This window comes from Mugil cephalus, chromosome 18, assembly GCF_022458985.1.
Source record: "Mugil cephalus isolate CIBA_MC_2020 chromosome 18, CIBA_Mcephalus_1.1, whole genome shotgun sequence".
Lineage (NCBI taxonomy): Eukaryota > Metazoa > Chordata > Actinopteri > Mugiliformes > Mugilidae > Mugil > Mugil cephalus.
This window is the reverse complement of record NC_061787.1, coordinates 7,309,298-7,322,281: the sequence shown is the minus strand read 5'-3', so window position 1 is coordinate 7,322,281 and position 12,984 is coordinate 7,309,298. Positions and strand designations below refer to the sequence as shown.

Below are 12,984 nucleotides of genomic sequence, written 5' to 3'. Positions count from 1 at the left end.
AGTGAGGGAATTCCTCTGTGCTTGATGATGGAGCAGCCTCATGCCCTTGAGATCCTATGATGCATCAGCGAGGCAGGCGTGGGTGTTTGCCTAAACACCTGCCTGAGGAAAAAGACCATAAGCATTTTTAGAAACAAAGCCTTCTTAGCGCATTAAGTTTCTGAGCGCCGAGCAGAAGAGCGCCTGTCACATGCAAGACTTTTACCTCTGACATTTTTTGTGCATCACTGATCTCAGTAAGTGAAGATTGTTCAGGATGTTTTTCAGAGTAAACCGCTTCCCTGAAAGACCCAATTTCACATCATTTCGCCATCATTTCATGCTGCTGCAGGCCACTGAGATGTTGACATTTCTTAAAGATGATGGCTACATCCTGTAACAGGCTACTTGCAGATATTTCTCACACAGAAGCGCTGTGGGAAACACTCACTGGGTCTTTGAATGCACACTCTGCAAAAGAGGAACAGGAACTAGAAAAACAGCTGCACTACATTAAGTTCTGATATTTAAATATGTGTGGGTATGACTATGAGCTAGGCCAGGCCAAAGACCCCTATTATAACTATTGTATGTCTTCTATATTAAAGTGCTACTAGTGCTATTTAAAAATACACATTATTATTATCATTTTGCATTTAACATTAAGCTATCCCTTATCCTTTAACTCAAATATGTTAACGTGTATCTAAAGAAATTTAAATTTGTGGGAGGAAATAAAAAAAAATAAAAAATAGGGTTTTTACGGAATTAAATTGCAGAGCCATGCAGAGGAGGAGACTTTCCGCATGCTTCGGAGTTTTTGGCTTGCATTGATGCCTCCGGAATTGAGTTAAGAATAACTGCAAAGGTTAAAAAAGCAGAAGCTGGAGGGTGTTTTTTTGGATTTTCAGTTTTTCTTGTTTTTCTCTCTGACGGTCTTAAAGACGGGAGGAATCGGTTTTGTTTCCTCGTGGCCGGCCTAAAAAAAAAAAAGAAGAATCTACAATTTTCCTCCTTCCTGTTCACGGAGACCTACTGTACTTGCAGAACGGCAACCACAGCCACGCATGACGGGATACAGCGAAATAAACTGTTATTAAACTGCTGTTAGCTCTCAATAACCTTAGCAAAGTTAACTTAGTCGTACTTATTTGCAGGAGAAGCGGCTAATGGCTGCTTGTTGCTACAGACAAACAACATACAATCACTACGCTGCTGTTGTCAGTGGTTACAGCGCAGCCCAACACTGCGTTTCAGCACCGACGCCGAGAGCCAAGATGTGCACATCGGCGCGCACAAAAATGCCTCATTTCTGTTGCCGTGACAAAGCGTTATGACTTATTACTGCAGCGTGAACTAAACAGTCACATGATTGATTGCGTTCAAAGGCAAAGAGAAGAAAAGAAGAGAAAGGGGAAAAAACTAAATCACACTAAACTGTGAGGAGTGAGGGTGTTTGAACGTGTGCAGGCAGATTCAGCTCGTGGGAATCACAACTCTTAAAATAAAAAAGACTAAAGAGCCGCAAGAGAGATTAATGGCAACACTATCTAAAAGCGTCATTTACTCCCATGTCCGTGCTGGTGTTGTGTTTGTAAGGCCTTCGTCGTTGTGTATAGCACATGTTTGTTAACCCCCCAACACTCACACAAGCACTTACTCTCCGTGTCCGCCTGAAAACTTTTCATAAAAGGAATGAAGACGGCCGCAAGAGCAATTTGCAGCCTGAGGAGCCTGCATATTTGAAAATGGGGAACACACAGTGTGCGGCTGTCAGTGTGCACAAATCACCACAGAGTAGGAAAGCCAACACTAAATATGCAGCACGGGCAGAAACGATTCATCCGCGGTTATAAAAAACATCACAACGTGAGCGTCGAATGTGCGTGAGATAATTCGATCGTAATAATCTAATAGAAACGGAGCCCTGTGTGTGTGTGTGAAAGGGGGATCAGGTACGTCACAGCAGAGGTCTGCATCAGGCTGCGCCGTTGACCGCACATGAAAGGCATGAGACGCGAGACAGGTGGTCTCCGAAACACCACGCCGCCCCAGTCGGTTGATGCCACGCGCACACACAAAACGCGCGCGCGGGGAACAGAACAGCCCCTGTCCCGTGCCAGCTAGTCACCAGATGGCCCATCTGCTTCGCCCCGCTGCCCAGCATGACGCCCGGCTAGTGGCGCCCACTGATCGCCCGCCCAGATCTCCGCGCACTTCTTGGCAGGCGGGCGACGTGACAGCCCCGCTTGTTGGAGATCAAATGCTAGTCGCCACTAGCTCTTTGTAGCTCAGCGGCCACACGTCCACCCGGCGAACACTGTCTGTCTGTCTCTCTGTCTGTCTGTCTCTGCACTGGATTATTTTAGATTCAATCATGAAAGAAAGCTACAAACGCTAAGCACATCCAGACGTGTTTCAAACAAATGCGGCCCATTGTTTAAGTCCCTCCTCCTGTCACAACTCGAGGACTGCCTTGAAATGATCAGACGAAAGTTGATTTAAAAAAAAAAAGGGGAGAGTAGGACGGGGTTCCAGGCGAGGGTTGTGGGGAATCGTCCCATCCACTCCACTCACACACAAAGCCGAGCCAAACCCCTCAAACCACACATTGGCTATTTTATTTTTGCTGGAATGACTGCGAGGAAATCGCAGCCAAGGCCATGCAAGTCAGCACGTACAGTATATAATTGCGAACATCCCTTTGACATCACTTTCTTTCTCCAAGAAAACAAGTGTGATGTTTGACTCCGGAGGGAAACACCCCCCTCTTCCTCCTTTCTTCTCGCGAAGAGGAGGGTCCGCTTTCCAGCTGCCTGTTGGGATGAGCAACATTAGCTCATGTTTGACGTCACTCCCGTGGAGTCCCAGAGAAAATCAGCGCTTCAGGGGTCGACCTCTAAACTTCGTGGGGCCCTCTGGGTTTACGGGGTTTCAGCTGCGAGAAGCCAAAATAGAAACTCCCGACGCGACAACAGACTCAGATCGGCAGATGCGGACAAGTGCGGACAAATAATGTGGTTGGAGCAAATTTACAGGAGATTTGCGAAGGGATGTTTCCCTTCAGTGACGGGATCAAAGTTAAACCTGCGCATTAAGAGGCGTCAGTGACAGGGTGGCTTAAAATGTGGTTTCCTCATTTATCATCCATTTACACGTACTATAAATGAAAATGATGCACGAAGGTTAAACACGCTTTTTATATCGTATACTAACAATCTTATGTTCTGTAATTCATCACAGTGATTGTTAACGCAGACATAACTCAATATAAAGATGATCAGTTAAGAGTTTATTGGATATTGTACATTCTCTATTCTATCTCTTATTTCTTTTGTCCACAGCTGCTGGAAATATGATTTCCCAGAGGGAGACATCCCAACGGGATCAATACAGTCAAGTCTAAGTCTAAATCTACTGATGTATCAAAGATACATGGGCCGTGTTTTCTGATATACGCCAATATCAAAACAGATTTTTGGAGATAACAATGTGACACAGAAAAAGATGCTTGGAGTCTGTAAAAGATCATAAATGATAACCCCATCATTGTCTCTTTCTGACATTTCATGCTTATCGCACCTGTTGGCTGCGTTAGCAACGTAGCTAGACAGTTGTAGTTTGTCGATATATAAAAACAAAAATAGATATACTCCCTAAAATTGGCGTCGGCATGTGCCGCTAATTTCGTATTGGTCAGGGTGTGTTTTACACCTCGTGAAAGTTTCCAAAATGATTCCTAAATCATATCGAAGTTAATGGAAGTCTCTGAATACCTGGAAGAGCAGACTAAATATAAAATCATTAAAGCACGATGATATTCTTTTGTGATTTGACAGTGTAAGCTGCAGTAAATAAAAATAGATCAAGTACACAAATTTTCACTGTTCGCAGGTAATATATCACAGCCTTGACAACATAATAGCCGGTAGGCCGTCTGAATCGCAGAATCTCAGACAGGATATGACGGGTGATTAGTGAGGGACGTTTATTTAGGTGACTTACTCTTCTATAAAAGGTCATTGGCGGGGGTGTCCTGGCTGCTGTTCTCTGGCCACCGCTTATGAGTCACAAGGGTTACGCTGGTTAATTCTGGGAAGGAACACAATAGAGTATGTCATGTTGCTCAATAAGCCTGCTGGGGAGGGGTGTGTGGTCGGTAGGATTAGCGTCTGGGTGAATGGGAGAACATCACTCCAAGTGAGCATTGATTTATCACGGCCTTGGCTCCTCTTGCTCGAGTTTACGCTGAGAGGAGATCCAAGCTCTTCAGTGTGAGACAAAGTCCTTCCAACACCACGCCAAGAGGACTCTTCCCGTCATCTGGCACTAAATCTATGTTTTATTTCAAATAAAGGAATTTCCCTCTTGACACGAAGCCATTATTTACCCATTTGTGCTTCTTGTTTCAGCTGTAAACGTACATCTCTCAGAGACTCTACACCGCAACATCAAGTATTAATGAGTTTTGCAAAACATCTGAAAATGCTCGACTGCCCATGAAGCAACTCGCAAACTAATCCGCTGCTAAAAGATATTAAGTAAAGAAAGGAGACAAAGCCTCAGATTTGGTGGGCTGGAACCAGAAAATAGTTTCTATTTTAGCCAAATATAAGGAAGTCTGGTTAGTGGAACAGTTGGTCTACCGGTTTGGCCAGGACCAGACGGAAACACTCAACCAATGCAGATGGATAGATGGAAAATGTATTACAGATGAGCCACCCAATTTTCATACAACAACACAAGCAAAGTTTTGACTTATCTAGCAAAATGTATCAGACATTCATGTATCTTTCATGTCTGGTGACCCTGGGAGGTTGCAGGTAGCACCATCACCAGATCAAAATTAAAAATTTGCTCATGGAAAAAACCCGTAAAAGAAACGAAATTCCCATCCTCCCAAGGCGTAAACTTAGAACAAAATCTAGCGTGCTAAACGTTGCACTGAGATGGCAACTATGATAGCATGTTAGCACACCAATGTTAGCAAGTTGTTTTATGGTCTTAGAATTGGGTTTTGTAGAAAATGTACCAATGGGAAGCAATTCCCCACAGCCTAAATGAGGTCAATTTAATGTTTAGTAACAGGTTAATGGTATGCAACAGCAATAACCAGAAGATATGGGAGTCTGGAACCAGTGCATGTTTCACATTTTTTCGTGATAACGCAAGTCTGTTGATCATATGATAAGTTTATGTTTTCATTTCGCCACAATGCAGGAGTATTCACAGGAGACAGCATTGGCGACAGGAGACAGCAGTATAAAGAAGCCACAGGGGTATGTGGACAGTGGAGCTGAATGTATTATCTAAACTCAGTGCAGACGTAGCGAGCAGACTCCGGTGTAAGAGGATCGTCCTCAGTGTAAGTGATGAATCTATTAGCCTTGAGATAAGTAGATCTGTCTGGCATCATCAGCAACCACACAACAACGGCTAAAAATAGCCAAATCAAAGAGCAATTCTCCAGCCGTCCACAAGACATCCACTCCCCGGATCTCTCAATCCACATTCCCCGTCTGAGCGGGAATCTGCACAATCTGTAAAGTAAGCTTTTCCATTATTACATGGCATTACAAGAACTTTCATTCACTTGGGCTCCTCCACCCAACTGCAGCCACGCGGAGGCAGCTCATAGACGCAAACCCGTTTCACAAGGCACAATGTCAAACAGCTGTGGTTGAGGAAGAACTATGAAACAGTTTCAGTTGTGCCACCAAGCCGTTCATCCATGAAGAGTGTCTCGGGCGTGGGCCTTAGATTCTCTGAGTGAAGTCTGACAATGAAAAATCCGAATGGAATGTAATGATTTCATGTCCAGAGTCCTTCCTGGAGATTGCATTCAACACGCCTGTAATAAACAGGAGCCATAATAAACATATAAGCACCAGCAGATATATATATATAAAAAAAAAACATCTTGTACAGGACTGTTCTAGACACGCTTGTCCTCAGTGTTATTGTATGACCTAGTCTGGCTGCTTGTTGTCTATCTGGCTGTCCTTGCAGCCTCAGGCTCCACTGCTGCTGATGGCATTGTCCTTACGGCCAGACAAGCCGTGCAGACAAAGCTCAATCAGGACAACTTCCTCTTAGTTTCTGCAGCGGCGGGGGCCGGACCTTACTGCACTCTCACAGATAACCCTTCCACTTTGTCCACAAGTTGCGGCACTTTCTGTGTTCGGCCACATTCTGACGCAGCAATCGCAACTTCGCACTTGCAAGTTTACTGAACATGAAAGGAGGAAATTTTACATACGCGTGTGAACCAGTGAGCAACAGTGTCAGCACTTTGCGCATTATGTCATCTCGGGTGTGCCGTGACAAGCCGTGCACACCTGTGTTTGAGCAGTGTCAATCTGTTGATATGATCTGGAGGCCGGCTCACAGATTTGTGTCATGCTGAAAGGCTACTCTTTGGTCTGAGTTTTTTTTTTATTTTTGGCCCCGTCTCACCGCATTCCTTCTAATCTGCACGGCCAAAAAGTATGCTACTGCCCCGGACGTGATTTACGATAGGGATGGCACAATCCATGACACAAGGATTTCACTGTAGCTGTAAGAGGGGTTTGAAATGAGGTCAAAGAGTTAGGGTTAGAAAAACTAGTTTCTCTGAGTCTCAGAATGTGTAGTTAAGAGTGGCTTCGCTTATGAGAGTGTGCCGTAAAGAGCAGACTGCAGAGATAGCTCCCCTTGATGCTCTGAGGTTTGGTTACGGTAATCACTGGCTTTGTCCTACTAACAATTTGGTGACACACTGTGGTGGTTAAAAATATCTGTTATCATGACCATATGCTCAAATGTTCACTTCATCGGGTCTTCACTCTACGCCTCAACAGAGAATTTCCATTATCAGCGCTGTAATGTCTAATGACGGAAATCTGGGTGGTGCGAGCTAACTTTAGACCGTTATGGCTTCAATAAACTACTTAAAAACATGTTTCCTTTGCAAGTCCAGGCTTGTCTCGCTTGACTGATGACGAGATAAAATGGCGCATATGACCAGACTTTTGCCCAATTGTGACGTTGCCTCATTTAGACCAAAAATCGATTAGTAATAACCCTTCACACCAGCAGGTGGCTGAAGTCCGTATTTGCAAATTAAAAAGGGGAAAACAGAAGCGCTAGTGTTAGCTAGGAGGCTAGCAAGATAGAGAGGCTACAGCACAGGTCATCGACAGGGGGTCCTGCAGGGAGGTCGCAAAATCTTTGGTTGATTAGACATTTTTTATATATTTTTTCCCCACAAATTTAAATTTCTTTAAATACACATTAACATGAATATATTTCAGTAAAGACATAATGGATAGCTTAATACTGAATGCAATTGAATGCATATTTATAAATAGCACTAGGGGGTCCCTATTTCATCTCTCCATCAGTTTGGACTCCTGTTCTACAGTTTATTCATTCAACATGATCAAAATATTTGTGTTTAAAGGTTCAAATTTGATGAAGATTAAAAAAAAAAAAAACGATAAGATATGTCTCCATTGCTTCGGCATATCTTATCGTACTCTGGTTCCTAGGCTGAACAATGAGAGCGATTCTTGCTGAATAGGCTGAAAACCCACTAGTAGCAACGGCGCAGGACACTCTATGATTTTAAAAGCCACATCACCAGCCTGTAAAGCAAACTTTCTGAAGGACTGCAGGACCACAACAGGCGCCAAAAAAAAAAAAAAAAAAAGCTCAGGGTGGTTCCCAAAACCATGTTTCCACTGATACATCTCTGCTTTTTAGTTCTGTCTTACTATTCTGGAGTCCCTAATAACACAGCATCAGGATTCACACACCCCATGACACATTTTTTCTTTTACTTTCAACTCATTCAGTCTCTACATGATTCACAGTAACTTCACTTTATAATAACTACCGGCCTTCTGGTCAGTGGGCGTCTGACAATTGCTGAAGCTGGATGATGTTGTGCAGGGATCCCGGCAGAAAACAACTTTCAGACCAGTAAGTTTATGCGCACTAATTTCCAGAAGGAAAACGCCACAAAGCCTTTCTCACAACTCTGCTTAACAGACAAACTTTGTCAGTCATAAACTCCAATTTCAAGTCAACAAAACACACTTAGCCAACCACCACATTTGTCTCTGGCCTCTTCCAACTGTGGGACCCAGTCCTGTTATCAGCCCCGTGGATTGTTTTGATTGAGGCACACCAACCCGTATCTGTGGGCGGCTTCCACTCTGCAGTTCGACTCTCACTTTAAGGGCTATTTCTGAGCTTTAGGGCGCGCCAACGAGCCGATAAACTCATGATCCATCAGTTTGCTGCTCAGGCTCAGACCCCGTGAGTCTCGATGATCTGACCCGGCGTACAGGAGGGCCTCAATAAATTCTCGCCGCACTCCTTCGCCACTTTTAACCCCCGCGACAGCCTCAAATTTATTTGCATGGATAGAAATAGTCAGGAAACAGGAAAACGGTTGTGAGGGGAAAAAGTAAACACACAAAGGACTTTTCAGGACAAGAACTTCCCTCCTTTGAAGAAAAACATCAGTTTGACTGACCACTGTGAATCACAGAGGTCTGGAAAGAAGACACAAGAGAAGAGGACTGTGACAATGACTTTCCAGAAATCAATCCAGACTTGCAATTTAGAGCATTTAAGATACAACAGCAAATAATCAAATGCAAACTTTTATTCTAGCAACAAAATATCTAACTGGATCCTGCGCCTGCAAACGCCTGCAGTCATGGGTTGTACAAATTCAAATTCGCTACAGGAACAGTTGCATTGAAATCCACTGGAAGCTGTCCAAGTTCCAGTTTCCACTTGCATGAAGGCCTGTCCAGTAACACCGCTGCCAGTAAAACAGACTGCATTTCAACTATAATTAGAAATGAATAAGTCTGTTTGTCCGTGTATTTCATTTCATTCGCTGTAAACAGGAAACAAACAAGAGCAGCAACTGTCACCGAGCAAATTACTGGACTCTTACCTTGTTATCTCAGCGTGTCCATGTTCTGCTCGTGGATGCAGGATTTAAAAGCGATGATTTGTTGAGTTACCGCAGATAAACGACAAGGAAGAGCGAGGAAGAAGAACCAGACACACACACACACACACAAAAAAGAATCCAAACAGATGCAGAGCAAAATCTTCCCAAAACAGTGGGTCTGAAATCCGGAAACTGCGCTCCAACACTGAAGCGCTTCAACCTCCTCTTCTCCTCAGAGGTGCATTTAAATCCAAAGTCGAGGGCGGTTTTTTTGTGGCTAATTAGTTGAAAAACTGCAACGGCCGACGTGCGTTTCGGAGTAAAGTTTTCTTCGCCCTGCGCTTTGCTTGTCTCAACACACACTACGGCCGAGTAGGAGCCGAGTTTCTCCCTGGAGCTGCGTCTCTGATGTCAGCGACAACGTGAGCTCCAGGAAGTGGTGACGCTCTCCGGTGCTGCGTTTCCAAGGCAGCGGGGGCAAAGAATGCGGGGAACACCGCCCCCTCGTGGACACCTGGAATTAAAGTAGTAGCTGCAATTAAAACCTTTAGCCTGAATAGACGGAATAGAATAGAATAGAACAGCAAAATCAACATACGCAATAACAACAGTGCTAATGGGAGATAATAATAAAAAGAACAATAAATTAAACAACACATACGATTTATATGCTGCCTTTCTAGACACCCAAGGATGCTTTGCAAGAACAGAGAATACAAACTGAAGGCTCTACCCTATTCTGATATATATAAGAATGCATTATCGTGCGTGTCTGTGCAGAAAGAGCGACAACAGTGCAAAAACAAAGGTGTCCGAGTAGTGGTGATACACTGAACTAAGCATTTTTAACTGTAAACATTGATTGCATGTATGTTGAATGTGCAGCTCTCAACAATAGTCCCCACATTATGAAAACTCGTAATAACTTTAGTAATAATAACATTAATATCAACGTAGTCACTGCTACTGTATGAACTATCACAGGGTTTATGTACCAACGATATAATCTTCTAGGAACAATGTGTTTTTATGTTTTTACTGTCTGACTGGAATTTGCTTGAAAGCACAAAGTATGAATAAAATTCATATTTTGTACTTTTAAGCATAAGCATAAAAGTGCTATCAATTACATTATGTTGTCGTCATGTTCAATACACGATATCTCTTCCACATTCTCATATTGTTGCCATATGACGACAATGTAATCTGAGCATTTTATAAAAAGCTTATCAGATAAATGAATAAGAAAGATACGTTTCCTTTGAAAGAATTCCTTCTCGTTGTTGAAAAACACATCAGTTCTCTTGACCTGTGCAGTGGCGCATGCCCGTGGAAGCAGAGGGTGTCCTCAATATGTAACGTTGTCAAATATTTGCAGTGTAAAATACACATTTTAATACACAATTAAACAGTGAAAACTTGAGATTAAGTAGTCGTTGCCATATGGCGGAACTGCAACGCGCTGATGTTAAACTACGTGATGCAGTTCCAACTTCTGTTCTGTGGTTTTTGGATGCAGCAGAGCAGAACTTTGCACAGATGAGCCCCTGCTTGAATTTGAATATGACATATTTGATATACATTACAAGAAAACTTCAAATATTTAATTACTAATCTAAAATAAAAATCACCGGGGAAGATATTTTGGGGCAGAATATGGTTTTATGTATATAACACTATAATGAACACTATGTTGTTCATTAAGCAACTATTTGGGGAAAAAATAATGAAATAAGTGGAAAACTGCACATATTTGTAGAATATCTTTGAACAGAGCTCACAGAACTCTCACCATGCAGCTGCATCAACTTGCAGGTTTTGCCAGTTGTGAAGTCTTTTATGGGGGAATTTTGGCAAAAGAAAAAAACACATTTTATTTTTATTTTAGTATGAATGTGTCATAGCAAGAAAGTCAAGTAATTTTACAAAAAATAAGCAAAGGGCCACCAGATGTCTACCTTGTGGCACAACCGTAAACCACCTTAAAAAGAAAGACCTGCCTTGCGTTTCTAGAGGCCCACTAATATCTATCCTATGACAAATTGAATTAATTAGCACTGGGGTGCACACATGCAGTACATATTTGGCCAGGATCTCTCAAGAACCTACGATCACCACTGACAGTAACTAATTTTCTCAGGAAGTGATCAGCTCCACTGATTTACTCGTGCAATAATAGACTCTTTAGCGTTTTCAGTGGATTTCTTTTGGTCCCAATAGATCTCCACTGACCGTGCCCTCCTACTGGATGCATGTGCTGCCACTAAAGAGCCTAAATGTTTGTCTTGCCAGCACCTGATTCAACTTTGTTTAAACCACTGTGCATGGAAATGTTATATCTGGACAAGAGAGACTGACTAACAGACGGTGACAGAGACCATTAAACGTATTTGTCATGAGCAGTCGGCGCTTTCCTGTCTACTGCAGCTCAGGTGAACTGTATCCACACATTCCTGGGTTACCTTAATCCCTCATTTGTGTGCTGCACATTTGCATCGCGTGGCCTAGAAGAGAGGACACCTGTGCACAAAAAAAAAAATATTTATAATGGCTGTAAAAAAAATACAGCCCCAGGCAGTCCTGCCTCCTCTTTCCAAGATATTAGACCAATGATCAGAATAACAAGCGGTTCACTGACTTTGGCCCCGGCTCCGTTCTCTTCATATTAGTTCCACACAGCACAGTTTTTTTTTTATTGTCATCAGACATGCTCCGTGTACGACTGCTTGAGTGCAATGAATATCAATTGGACATTTGCATCTCTCTGTGGATTTGCAGCGCTTGTAGATGCCTGTACTGCTAAACAGTCCTGTAGATGAACAGCGCGTGCAGCTGTTACAAACGATGTCAGCCTGTGTGTGTGTGTGTGTGTGTGTGTCACCACAGAGACAATTACAGTTTCAGAGACATTTGTGGCCTCCAGAGAAAAGCAGCAAGATTTTGCTGGTGCTTTTATGCAATTTAAAAAAAAAAAAAAAGAAAGAAAAAGGTTTGCACAATGCATGAGCAAATAGGCTACAGGTCTGAGATGAGCCTTTTTGTTTTCTGAGTCCAGCAGTGGGAGTACCTCTTGAATTTCGGGAACTGAAACATGTTTTGCTTTCCCAGCAGGACTGGAACAAGCAGCTGAGAGATTTGAGCGAAAGAACATGTTTGCATCCTTCCTCATTTTTATCTTTATGCTTTGCTTAAGGATATTTGCTTAAGAAAAATCCATGTATCCCTCGGGGCAAAACATTATTGACTTGTTGGAGACCGGTGAGGCCAAGCTAAAAATAGGACAGATCAAACCTTCCCGTAAATGGTGGATTTCCCATACTCGGTGGATTATGTAGGAAAACTGTAATCCTCGGGGGAAATATCCAACAGAAGATTCATCGCTCTGAATCTTCCTCTATTATGTGATGACAAACTTTAATTTAAAGGTACGCACATCGAAATATGGGGGAAAATGTAGAAATTATAACCATTTATACATTTTTTTTTTAATGCATTTCGCATCTCGTCCAAGTGGCTTTCTCAGTTCTACATGTCACATCGTTTTATTAGGACCATCTGTGGGTGGTGCCCGCTTGAAACTCACACAAATAGGTTCTGTTCATTACCAGATATTTGCCTGTGGGTTGTTTGAAGAAGCCACTTGGATGAGCGGTGTCACGTCAACATGTTCAGGGTTTATGTGGATGTGACTTAAGACACGTATCACCCACCTAGACGAGACCAGACACCCTCACTTCAAGGTTTAATACTAAAACACAAGAATTCTTCCTGAATTAATGCTTTTATTTCTTCAAAATTCTTTGGTTTGAAGCAGGTCTTTTGATAATCCACCACAGATTTCAAATGGGACTTTGATCTGGCCAATCTAAGACCTAGATCCTGCTCCTGTAGACAAGTTCTACTCGCTGGGCTAACCTCTGTCCCTCATTGATCAGGGACTTCTTGACAGCCTTGTAGGACCTTAAGCCATGATCTAAAAGTCGACCGTGTACAATGCGAGCGGCTGAAAATAAAATAAATAAATAAACTGCATAAATCACTCACTGATACAT

The 12,984-nt window shown here is 42.8% G+C and overlaps 1 protein-coding gene across 1 annotated transcript in view; it reads right to left on the bottom strand.

The window, feature by feature from the left end:
• map3k22 (mitogen-activated protein kinase kinase kinase 22) overlaps positions 1-9,345 on the bottom strand; it is a 42,553-nt gene extending 33,208 nt beyond the window's left edge. The window contains exon 1 of the mRNA XM_047568213.1: positions 8,933-9,345. The gene's annotated coding sequence lies outside the window, so the exon portion shown is untranslated. The remainder of the gene's footprint in view (positions 1-8,932) is intronic.
• Between the last annotated feature and the right edge of the window lie 3,639 nt (positions 9,346-12,984).